This window comes from Pipistrellus kuhlii, unplaced genomic scaffold, assembly GCF_014108245.1.
Source record: "Pipistrellus kuhlii isolate mPipKuh1 unplaced genomic scaffold, mPipKuh1.p scaffold_m20_p_3, whole genome shotgun sequence".
Lineage (NCBI taxonomy): Eukaryota > Metazoa > Chordata > Mammalia > Chiroptera > Vespertilionidae > Pipistrellus > Pipistrellus kuhlii.
In genome coordinates, this window is record NW_023425529.1 from 22,276,714 (window position 1) to 22,290,325 (window position 13,612).

A 13,612-nucleotide genomic window follows, 5' to 3' on the forward strand; every position below is an offset into this window, starting at 1 on the left:
TTTGTGAATAACATTTTATTGGAACACACTTGTGTTCATTGCTTTTCACATCTTATGTGGTTACTTTTGTGTCACGATGGTAGGGTTGAGTAGTTGAATTGTTGCAGTAGAGACCACATGGCCCACCAAACCAAAAAGATGTGCTGTTTGGTCTTCTACAGAAAAACTTTGTTAACTCTGGCTCCAGCAGGCTAGCCTCCATGTGTTATGGCCATGGTGGAGTAAGAAAGGACAAGGAACCCTCTAAGTACCTTCTGAAGAATCTGCATGTATCACACCCACTAAGATTCTATTGGCCAAAGGAAGGCATATTTATGACAGCAGGATTAAAGTGCTAGGAAATAGACAACCTCATTAGTGAGAACTGCAATGCCACATGGCACAAGGACATGGATGCATGGAGAGATGAAGAATTCAGGCTATTCTTGCGATCCTTGGCACCTGCTCCTTGACATAGTTGTTATGAGGTTTAATTCAGACATGTGTAAAGCATCTACAACGTTATGCAATTAAAACAGCATTCATTCTAGTGCGTTATAATTTTATCTGATTAGTGGTAATACGTTATATCATCAGTATGGCAGCAAGAGTTATAACTAAATTTAAAAAATGCCACCCTGGGTGTGTGAACTTGGCCTTCCCCCTCTCATTTGCAATGTGCTGTCTTAGGGAGACAGATGGGGCAAGGAACAAATATTTGGATAGCCTTTGTGCCTCTGTAATCAAGTTGGTTCCCAAACTGTGCCCAGTCTGTTCTTTTGAAATAATCATCTGCACCCTGCTCCTAACCAAGTGTTTCATAAAAATTAATCAATTTCTGACTATTGACGTATTGAATGTAAAACAGACAACATTCTTACTGGCCCAAATGTAAAAGTTTTGTTAGTGTTTGCTGCAACAGTTGTATATATTATCTTTCTAGGGACTGTGTTAATCATGAAAATAAGGGATTTGCTAAATCATTGTGCTACTAAATCTATAAACTTGCTAACTAGTAGAATGTAATTTACTTTTCTTTGTAACTCATCTTTCATGGCAATATAGGGAGCTGGAAACTAAGAATTGGTTTAAGGGTAGCTTTGCCACTAACTGACATGAGTCACACAGGCAAACCACCAACTTTTGCTCTCTCCTTTTCATTATGTTTAAAGTAGATTGAGCTAGGAAAATATTTGAACTACCCTCTGATTCTAAAAATTCTATTTGTTCTGGAGGCAGGTGTAAGTCTCTTTTCCAGTGATAAAATATGAGTAACAAGATGTGGGGATATTAATAGTACAAAGATTGTAGCTTCTATTAATGAGTTCAAAGCTAAAGTTGTGAGTTTAATAGCATTTTGTGGTTAATGTCTTAGGATAATAGTTTTGAAATTAATTTTCTGTGAATCACCAATATGATGTCACCAAAAACAAATGGTTATATGTTAATTGTAAAAAAAAAATTAAATGCATTGAGTTACCCCTATTTTAAGATGTTTTTTCTGTTATATTGTCTTTCAACATGGAACATGCTCTCACTTGAGTAGACCAGTCACTAGTAGTCATGATTGTTTGTGGGACAAACAACTGGAATGCCCAGAAGTAAGTGAAATAGGATTCCTTGTTTGTTTGTTTTTTTCACTGTGGACTCCCAGAATTTTGATTTTTAAGAGTTAGTTAGGTTTTACCTAACCCAAATGTCTATACATAAAATAACAGAAAATATTTTATTAATTGCTTCATAAAAGAAATATTTACAAAAGGCCTCCTATATGCCAGCTGCTTGCTATACATCAATGAATCGACAAATGAATCTCTACCTTGCAGTTTGTATTTTAGTGGGGTGTCTTTAAGTTAGGGCTTGTCAAGAAAGCAGAAGGATTTTTGAACTGACTGAGCCAATACCAACATGTAAATTATCTAGGTCAGAGGTCAGTGCACTGTGGCTTATGGGCTAGATCTGGCCTGTTCCCTACTTTTGTTTGTCCCACACGCTGAAAGAGGTTCTTACTAATGTACATTCTATCTAATAAAGAAGGAATATGCTAATTGACCCTCACACCATCACACCCACAGCCAATAAGGAAGGAATATGCTAATGGACTGCCACAACCTCAAAGATGGCAGTGCCCACAGCCAATAAGGAGGGAATATGCTAATTTACCGCCATGCCCTCAAAGATGGCAGTGCCCACAACCACAAGATAGTGGTGTCCAATCCCCTCAACTCTGTTGGGGTGGCAGGAGTGTGGCAAGGCCTGGCCTTGCTGTGTGCCTGCCTCCAGAGTCCCCCAGTCCCCTCAGTCCTCCAGCCACCTTGGGCCAGCTGGAGACGCAGGCAAGCCTCAGATGGTGGCTGCCCAGTCACCCAGGGCCACCCGAGACTCAGGTAACCAGGGCTGGCCAAGGCTTGTGCTGCCAGCAGTGGCAGCAGCAGAGGTATAATGGAAGCATCACTTTCCCCTGATAGCTGGGTTGCCTCCCACCCCTGAGGGCTCCCAGACCATGAGAGGGGGTAGGCTGGGCTGAGGGAACCCCCTCCAGTGCATGAATTTTCATGCACTAGGCCTATAGTTTGCAATGATTTGATAATTGGGAACACCAACCTTGAAGCTCAATTAAGCAACATTATCCTTTGAATAAAATTCCTTTCTTCTCACTAGTAGATCTGAATTACAAAAGCAAAATTGTGCTTTATTATTATTGTTATTTTTTTAATTTCATCAATAAAAATGTGAAGATTTGTTTTTTCTCACAAAGTCTAAACATTTGCTATCTGAACTTTTACAAAAAGTTTGTCAATATCTGAGATGTACAATAAAGTTAAAGGAGACAAATAAATACAGAAACTTCTCTAGTTTGTTTTTACTAAATAACTTGCTAGAATTTAATTCAAGTGACCAAGAAAACCACTTTGTTTCAACACTGATCCTCTTGCATTTGTCTCAGATTATCTATTGTTGTTTCAAATTATTATGGTATGGTATATGCTGGAATATTTGCTAATCTTTTAATTATTTGCTCAATTGTTAGATGTAAATTAAGATATTGCTAATAGACATCTATGAAAGCACAGCTTCTTGACTCTCTATATACTCTATCTGGCAATGGAATTTTCTCTCTGAGATCAGCAATCTTGATGTTATGATGATGGATATTGAAGTTTTAAAGCCTCTTTTGCTGGAATAGTCTCTTTTGCTTGGAGCAGATATACAGAAATCATGACACTTCCAGTGTAACACTATTAAATCACTCACTTCTCAGAAATGGTAGTTAAAACCATTAATTTTTAATCACGTCATACACAAAGCCAAGTAGTACACTAACGAAAGCAGAATAATCTATGGCCAAATGAAACTGAATGAAAAACTCGGAAACAGCTGATGAGGTCTAATTTAGCATCTTTGTTTTTTCCTGGGACATTTATGCTCATGGTTGTGATTTTATATTGCATGCATATAATATAGTTATGGTTATTGCCTTTAAAATTGCTTCTGGTTTCTTTGATGGATTTAAATTTATTACTATTTTATGGAGAAATAGTATATGGTTCCCCTAAGAAAATCATGACTTCTCATTGCTCTGTCCCACAAACAAATTTTAAATCTACTAATTCAAAACCCTTTATCAAAAACAAAACAATAATGATTATATTTTAATTCTAAGTTTAACTTTTAAAATACTTTTCAAAATATGAACTAGAAAATTTACATAGATCCCCCGTTTTAGGAATTTATCCTAAAATTACACTATTCAAAAATATAAAAATACTTGTGATCAAGGCTATTCATAGGAGCACCATTCATACTGACAAAAATCCTGCAAACAATTTAAATATTCATCACTAGGGAATAGTTGAATAAATTATAATGTGCTCATATAATGGATTATTATGCAGCTATATAAAAGAATTTTAAAAGTCTCTATATTTTGCTATTGTGTAATTTTCCAAATATAGGAATATATACACACATGTGTGTGTTTACATATGAATGTGTGTATAGTTGCACTTCTATTTTAAAAATCAGTAAAAGGACAAACCACAGAGTTAAAAAGAAGTACTTAACTATAAGAAGAAGGAAGGAAGAGAGGGTGAGAGAGAGAGATACAGTCTATTTTTTTAAATACCCTGTTTGGAATATGTAACTTTGGAAATGTAAGTACTTTACATAATAGTTTAAAATAGTTAAATACAAAGAGCAATTACCAAACATTGAAAGTAAAGAAAATGAAACCTCAATGTGCAGTCTGTTAATGGCATAACCTCCCATAGAAGAATTATCACAAATGTTTTTAAGGCACAGAATTTGATTCTACATCCCTAATGGGGTCAAATGAACTTAAAAAACAACTTCCCAGTCATTAAAAAATCAGTGGTAGTGTTAATAATACTCTAAGACCATTGTGTATGTAGCCTGGGATAAAGCAAATTAGTAATTATATTGGTGGCATTGTAAACTACTATTTGGGGAATGCCAGGAGAGAAACAGAAATGAAATTAGTTAAAGTAAAAACCATATCTTCCCTAATTTGAATTAGAAGTATTATATTAGCTTGAACTTATGATGAGTCTTATTTAAACGAAACAAAACAAAACAAAAATAATAATATTTTCTATTTATGTACATCCACTAAAAAGAAATAGGAACCAAATGCAAAGAAATGTAAGATGAACCTTGCATATAACTTATCATAAGGACTCTGGGGCCAAAGTGAATAAACTTTTGCATCAAAAACAAGATGAATAGGATATCAGTAAGTATAATCGTTGAAATAAATTGCAAGACATCAAATATATTTAAATCCATGAGTTCATAAAATATATACATGTACATATACTAGTATGTATGTATAGACATGATATATACATAATATATATGGAAGATCATATATATAATCTTCTTTGAAGAATATTAGGGATCTTTTTGAAACTTAAAAGAGAAAGAACCAAGCTTTTATTTTGCTTCTCTTATACAAACTATATGTCAGCACAACCAATCATTGTTGAGGAAGAATGTCTCTTTGTAGAAGTATTTCTGCTAAAATTGAAGTAATGATTTATCTTTTCAATACTTCATAAATTAATAGATCTAAGCAAAGAGCAACAATGGCTGTTAGCATCACAAAAAGAAGATAAACAGGGATTACTTATTCCTGATGGTGGTATACAATGCCACCTATGAAGTTGTTTGGATAGAAAAGCCAACATGGATCTCTATACATTTCTAATTTTGAATATAAGTTTATAGAAAATAAATCATGAAGATGAAGTGAAAATTCAGACAAAAGAAACCTATAGTAAAAAAAAAAAAAAACAGAGTAAAAGAAAAAAAAGGCAGAGGCAAACAGTGGGAGAACCTATAGATTAAAAGAAATTTGAGAGATTTATTCATTTCTCAATGTATAGATGCCATTTGGATTCTAATTAAAAAAATAGTAAAAGCAAAGTGAAAAGTGGTAAACAATTGGGAGAAATGCCAAGATGATAGAATATTTGCTATTAAATATTTTCAACATTTTCAGGTGTGATAATGTTATTTAACAAGCAAAAATAATATCTTTTAGACCAGTGTTTTTCAACCTTTTTTGGGCAAAGGCACACTTGTTTCATGAAAAAAATCACGAGGCACACCACCATTAGAAAATGTTAAAAAATTTAACTCTGTGCCTATATTGACTATATATAAAGTAATTCTCTTGAATAGGAATCAAATAAACACAAAGAAAGTATTTTATAATTACTTTATTATGAAATATTAAGTAAACAAAATAGTGAAAAATTATAAAATTTTTGTCTTGTCTGCACCTACGGCACACCAGGCAACATCTCGCGGCACACTAGTATGCCGCGGAACAGCGGTTGAAAAACACTGTTTTAGACACATCTCTGAAATGTTTACAGATGATGTGATGTCTGAGATAATTGCAAAATTCAGGGATGGGATAGTGAGAGACAAAAAGTTGTCAATACAAAGGAAACAAGGTTGGTCATGAGTTGTGAATTGCTAAAGCTAAGTGAAGGTACATGGAGCATTGTTATACTATTCTCTTTACTATTATTTATGTAATACTAGAGGCCTGGTGCACAGAATTTATACACAGGTGCGGTCCCTAGTCCTGAGCTGTGATTGAAGCACAAGCATCTTGCATGGAAGGGCAGGTCCTAGCTGACTTCTGGTCCCTGGGAAGCACGTGGGCCCCCGGACACCCCTGTACCCCCTCTGCCTGAGTCACTGTGCCCAAGTCCCCATGTGGAGATGTTGTGAGCGTGACCAGACACCACAGGCTGGGACACAGCATGGACTTCTGAACTACCCAGCAGTGCTGCAAGGAGCCAGGCTGGCAGTGTGCTCTCTCCCAGTGGGCCTCACAGACCAGCTCCTGCATAAAACCATGGGGAACCTGACTGGCCCCTGTGGTCCCAGTGGCTGTAGCCGGCTCACCAGGAATAGGCAGTGTGGGCGCAGGGCAGCCTCCAAGCGGGTGCCTGGCACCTGAGCAGAAGGGGCTCTCCTGGAGCGGGAGCCCTGGCATTCAGGGGGAGGGTAGCAGGAAGAGAAAGAAAACTTGGCGGACACCTTGCATTCTCACAGCACCTCCATCCCTGTCATTCCCTTCCCCAGGTAGCCAGTGAGGGGTCGCAGCACATCACCAACACTCACCATGGTCTGTGATGGTGGTCAGTGCATGTCATAGCAAGTGGTTGAACTTCCAGTCTCCATGTCGTATGACTGCCCGAGGGGACAATTTGCATATTAGGCTTTTATTATATAGGACTAGAGGCCTGGTGCATGATATTCATGCAAGAGTAGGCCTTCCTTTCCCCAGCTGCCAGTACCGGCTTCCCTCTGGCAACCGGGACCCGAGCTTCCCTCGCAGCCCCGGCTTCATCTGGAAGGACATCCAGTCTAATTAGCATATTATACTTTTATTATTCTAGATTATGAGTCTCATGTGGTTTGTAAAAAGAGAGAATCAGAGATAAGACCTCTAAGCCTCCTCTGGCTCACTCAGATTGTTTCCTGGAGTTCTGCCATGTTCCCAGAGAGAGAGCTAAGAACTGGTAGAGCAGTCCTAGAGATCCTTATATGAGGGATGACTCTAATGAGGGCTACAGTAGAGACTATGGGTGGAGGTGGGTAGTAGAGGTAAAGGTCCTTTAAGAGGAGACAGGGGTTGGGTGGGAAGGAGAGATAATATTAAACACTCAAGGTGCTGGGGAAACAGACTGTGAATTTCACCAGTGTGGACTTCTCAGAATAGAGTTAGACAGGACAGTCTGAGGTCAGAGAGCAGGAAACCCAGTACAGCACAGGGAAGCAGAAGCCAGGAGAAAAATACAACACAACGTCTAGAGACCATATCCCCCGTATAAAATCTTCTTTTGCCCAAATTTTAATTGGGAAAGGAGGAGAAACTTGGAGAGATAAATTATTTGAATAAATAATTTGAATTGCAATATGCGTTCAACTGGAATGGGCAATTGTAACGAAGAAGAGGTTTGGTGAGCATGATGGACAGGTTTAAGAGCTTTCTTGTCATTAAATGGGTGGGGATTGGTGAGTTGAAGGGAGGACTTTGAGATTATATCAATTGGATAATTTTAAAAAAGCTATATTAGAGTGCATGAATTGTAGTATGTAAAATTTGACCTTGCTAAATGAGGAAGAGGCAAAAATCAGTGGTAATAGACTTTCAATATTTTCCTCATAATAAAATCCACTATGAGTTTTACCAGCTAATTTAGACCTAATTTAATTTATTTGCACATGTGTCTGCCTGTGAAAGAGTCCATTTCTGACAGTGAAAACCTACCGCAAAGTGATTCCATTTCCGCTTCAGTCTGACCATCAAAGGCCAGGAGATGCTTGCTTCTTCTAAGGGCTTTGTTTTATCAATCTGGGTGGCTAGCTTTGATTTGGCTGGGTCATCTTGCTGTGAGGCTCACAAGCAACTCTCATTAAGAATTCTGCTGATGCTAATTTTTTAGATCAGCAAGTTTGGAGGACTGTTTTTAATGTATTTCGTTTATTTCAGAGCCCTGCGTCTTTTCTACCTCTCCAGGGTCAGCTCTGTTTTACAGCCAACTGGAAAGAGAGCACTGAAGTAATTGCCCATAAAATGGGGGTCTCCTGTCTCTGTTTGCTCCCCAGCACACTGGCCTGAAGCATTTATTGCCGTCACTCTCTGCTTCCTTGGCTTCACAGTGACTTGTCAGGTGTGGCCTAACCAGCGGCCAGGGTCTCCAGTTCCATTTCAGTGCCTGCAGGTCACTCTGACCTCTGCCTGCCTTCAGGCTCAGTGGCTCATTTGCGAGGGTGTGAGGTAAAGTTCAATAAATGATTCTAAAGCCTACGCAGCCTGCAGTTTGGAAATTCTTGGACTCCTTTGAGTAGTCTGGTGATTTCCCATTGCCACTAGGTGTCCCTGTGTGGCTTTTCTTTTGGTCATCAGTGCTGAACACAGGACAAGTTTCTTTCTGCTCTGCTGGCTAGAAGGACGTTCTCCGCAGCCTCTGAAGAGGAGGTTGACTGTGGAATATCATGCAGCCTGTGCCCTGACACACCTTGGCCCTAGTGCACTGATTTCAAGTAGGTCACGGCAGAGCTGAAAATTACTCCGGGACCCTGCACAAGTTGGGACAATCTCCACAGAGGTTCTTTCTCACTTGAATTCATTAAAAATTTCCCACTTCTCTGCCCATTCTTAATAGCCTGCACCAAAGCTTTTAAAATTATTTATCAGGAAGAACTAGCTTTTAAAATAATAGTTTCTGCCCTTCTGAGCTCTTGCAGACCAGGTCTTATTTTGCATGGCCGGTTTGCACCATACCTCACATGTAACTCACCAAGTGAGTTGACACCTCTCAAACTGAGCAGTCCCTGTTTAATGAAGTGAGTTCACTATGTGCTTGGACTTGACCATGTGACTATAAATTTTTTATTTTTTTTTAAATGCAGATGTTCTATTTCTATATTGACTGTATCCTTGACTGGCAGCAGTTTGTAGACCACACTGGTCTGAGGAGCACGTTTGGAGCGGCGCTGGCCTAGGTGTTATCCTAACCTAAGGCTTAGTTTCATCTCCTTGAATAAAACTAGTGGGCCACGAGGAACTGCAGAGGCTCTAGGAGACTTTAGAAGACCCGAGTGGAGACGCATGCAAAGCACAGAGGGCTGTGCTCCGTCCCTCCAGGGCTCCGGTGCTAGGCCAGGCCTGGAGCTTCCCCTGAGCCGCTGCACTGACTCTCAGATTAAGGCTACGTTAGACGGAAAACAGTGGGCGATCGCCATCAGCAACAGCAATGAAGAGAGAATGAGAGTTCTTACAGCTTCTGAACTTTCTTGCAGAAATTAAGTGAATCTTGTAAATGGCCACTTTGTACTCTAGCATAGAAATAAAGGTGTCATAGGGACGGAACATTCCATGCACGTAGATTCATTTTACTAATTAGCCATGGTGACACCTAGGTGATAGACAGTGTGATGGCTTACCCAGCAACCAGCTGCAATTACAGGCATAGTGGAGGGGAGCTTTAGCTTCACAAACTGAAAAGAAATGACTGTTTACTCAATGCACCAATAGTTAGTGTCTCAACAAGCACTTTTTAAGCCGGTTAATTGTAATGCAAGAGCACAGCTTACCTAAAAAACAATGCCGAGGGGAGGGCTCAGTTGGTTCGTTCACAGGAAACCATTTAAACCAGGCAGTAACGGAAATAATGAAGCAATATTTTTCTCATGTTTTTTTATGATTCCATGGATCATAGCAAGTCAGCTGCAGAGAACATTACTTTCTCCATTCCAAATTCTTAAAACCCCAATTCCAGATTGTGGTAGAAGGGATTCCCCTCTCTTTTTAGGATAGCTGTGGGGGGTGGAGGGGTGGGGAGTGAGGGGAAATGGGTTTCTATGGCCTTCCTTGCTCTGGTGGGTATAGAAATGGAACCCGAATCCCTTATGGCAGAAATTGGTGGAGAAATGGGATTCCAGACAAAGGGGAAGTGGGAAGAAAGGTTTCAGTAGCTGTTTCTGCAGGGGGTGAAGTCTAACCCCAGGTTTGATGAGCAGTGTTGGGGTGACTGTGGTCAACATTGCCAAGGATGGCTGAGTGGGAAACTAGATCTCTTGGAAAAGGAAACATTGAGTAGCGAGTGGTGTGTGCCAGGGGCACCGGGTTAGGGGTTACTGGGTAGAAGTGATGAGGAAGGATGGGGTTGGGCAGCACAAATAGGCCTGAACCTTATGTCATTTGTTCTATCTAAAAAGAAAAAAGAAAAAAGAAAAAAGAAAAAAGAAAAAAGAAAAAAAAAAAAAAATACCTAAGAATATAAAATCAAGTATGAAAATAAGTATTTGTTTAGCTGAGAAAATAAAACAAAATATTCATTTTGAAAAGCTCACAGAGACTACAGAAAGAAACAAAAATAACAGTATTTTTAATTGTCAGGCGTATCTCTAAGATTTTCCCCCCCACATGTTTTCATTGTCTCTTTGAGTGCCTCTCCAAATGACAATGATTGTGGAAAATGATTTTCTATTGTAAGAATAGAAAGATACATTTTTCTTTTAAACTCTAGCATGTGATGGGGTTCAGGACACACTCCCCCAAGTATGGCACTGCGGCATATTGAATATTTTAAGATGAAAGAGTTTGAGACAACAGCAGAAGCAGAAAGGTTAGTCTGACTTCCTTATGAAAGAGGGTCATAAAACCCTCTTGTGAGAGGGACACCACGTAGAATGCAAACGCAGGCCTTGCTAAGTTTCTTCCAGTTTATTGAATTTACCTCATACCTTTAATCTACTGTATTTCTACATGCCTGGCCGCTCTTCTTCACACCTAGGATAAAAATACTTGCATCTGACGAAACTGGTTTGGCTCAGTGGATATAGTGTTGGTCTGCGGACTGAAGGGTCCTAGGTTCGATTCCAGTCAAGGGAATATACATTGGTTGCAGGCACATCCCCATGGGGGGGGGGGGGTTGTGCAGGAGGCAGCTGGTTGATGTTCCTCTCTCATTGATGTTTCTAGCTCTCTATCCCTCTCCATTTCTCTCTGAAAAATATCAATAAAATATATTTAAAAAAATACTTGGATCTAACTGTCTCTTTGGGTCATCATTTCCTTATGAGGTTTCCTATGCCAAAGAAAACTTCTACCAAATATATTTGGATACTTTTCTCCTGTTGATCTGTCTTTCTCAATTTAATTTTCATATCCAGCCAGGGACCTCAGAGGGTCAAGGAAAAGCTTTCCTCCCCTACACATGTTTAATCAAAAATTTAAAAAATGTATTGATACTTTAAGAAAATGTTTAGTTTTATAATGTGTTATCTGTACTATCATGAAAACTCTAGGATTGTTGATAAGTTTAGGACAATTTCTGTCCAATTTCACCATATGTGAAACATTTGGGATATTTTTTCCACAAGGTTGCCTCTGGTTTCATACATTTGAACCTAGGTTCTCCCCCAGTATTTCCATTGCTTTGATGGCCTCTCACTTTTGTTCTCACCAGATTAATCAGCACAGTGGCCAGTAAGAATATTCCTGCAAGCCATTCTATGGATGGATGCTTAGCAATCACTCAGTCATTTCTGGGTATGATATCTGTTTCTTCACCCACCCCAGGTCTATCACTATCTTTGTTTTGTAATTATCTATCTATCTATCTATCTATCTATCTATCTATCTATATCTATCTATCTATCATCTTATATAAGTATATATATTGATTGACTGACCTAAGACCAATAGATAGATAGTAGAGATATAGATCTGGCCTGAATAGAATGATATATAGATATAGATATTTATCTATTGTACACTAATATTATATTAAATGCATTTGCAGCTCAACTTTCTCATAACCAAGTATCAGAAATGCTCTGGGTTACTCTAATGTCGCCTGTTGAATTTTTATGAAAGGGGTGTTAGAGTAGAAATTGACAGAGACCTTCCTTAATTCATTTCCATTAAAATATCTTGGTTTTTCAAATTTAATAAAATTAAGACCATTTGAATACATTGCTAGGGCTCCTTCTAGGCCTTTTGAAGAAAACTGCAATAAGCCTCATGAGCTTCATAATAAATCTGTGAAAGGGAACAGTAGCAGGAGGACTTGTCTTTAGCAATGTGAGAAATAAAGAGAAATCTGCCTATTATGTGAGAAGTTCATCCTTCTTACCCTTGAAGGAATGAAATATTGGGGAGAGGAGGGGACCATGGGAGGCACGGCCACCCCTTCTTCACCTGTCAGGGCAAGGAAACTGTGCTGATGGGCTCTCCCAGAAGCAGTGAGTCTGGAACTTAGATGCCACCACTGTGGTGATAGCTGAAGCCACAAAGATGCAAGAGACACAACAGATTTGAGGCATAGTTTCAGCAAACCTAAGGCCTGGAGGAACGGTACGTAACAGGGCTGATGGTTGTAATCAAAATGTTTGTAAACCTTTGACATCCACCTGGGTTTGAGGGAAGAAAGGAGACTAAGATTCCAGATATTATGCTGGTTGGGGCTCAGCTGTAGTATTATTGTGACCCATACTCTCATGTAATTCTTTCCTTTTATTGGTGGCCCAGAAAATGTCTGTCTCACTTGAACATTAATAATTCAGTTAAACCACTAAGATCAGTTAACATTCAACTCAAAACCAATCCCAATCTTATGGTATACTTTCTTATTGTCAATTTTTAAAGTAATCTATGTATTAATAGATCTTTCCCCCCCTTTAATTTGTTTTTCAATCACAGTTGACATTCAATATTATTTTATATTAGTTTCAGGTGTACAGGGTAGTGATTGGACATTTATATAATTTGAAGTGATCCCCCCATAAGTCTATTACCTGGCACCATACATAGTTATTACAACGTTATTGACTATGTTCCTTATGCTATACCTTACATCCCCAGGACTGTTTTGTAACTACCAATTTGTACTTCTCAATACCTTCACCTTTTTCACTCAGCCTTCCAACACCCCTCCCATTTGGCAACCATCAGTCTGTTCTTTGTATCTATGAGTCTATTTACATTTTGATTGTTCGTTTATTTGTTCTTTAGATTCCACATATAAGTGAAATTATATGGTATTCTTTCTCTGTCTGACTCATTTCACTTAGCATAATACCCTCTAGGTCCACCCATGTTGTGGCTAAATAGGTCACAAATTTATTGAACCAGTTTATAAACAATTAGGTTGCCTCCACTTTTTGCTATTATAAATGCAGCTTTGAACATCCAGACACATGTGTCCTTGTGCTAACATGCAATATATTCTCTGGCACACGTAACTGGGAGACAAATTAATGGACTGTAGAATACGCACATTTCCAATTTTGCTAGGTAATTACAGCTTTCCAAATAGATGGCATAAAGAAACACTCCCACCAGGATTATATATGAGTTCCTGTTATTCTACACCTTCATGATATTGTTAGACTTAATATTTCTCAAATTTGTGAATGGTTAATGGTATCTCGTTGTGGTTTTAATTTACTAATTGTCCTAATTATAACTTTTTTGGCCCTTGGAAGTTTGTCTTCTTGGAAGTACTCATTATCTTCTAGCCATTTTTCAATTTATTTACCCATCTTTTCCTATTTGATTTGTAAAGACACTTTATATATT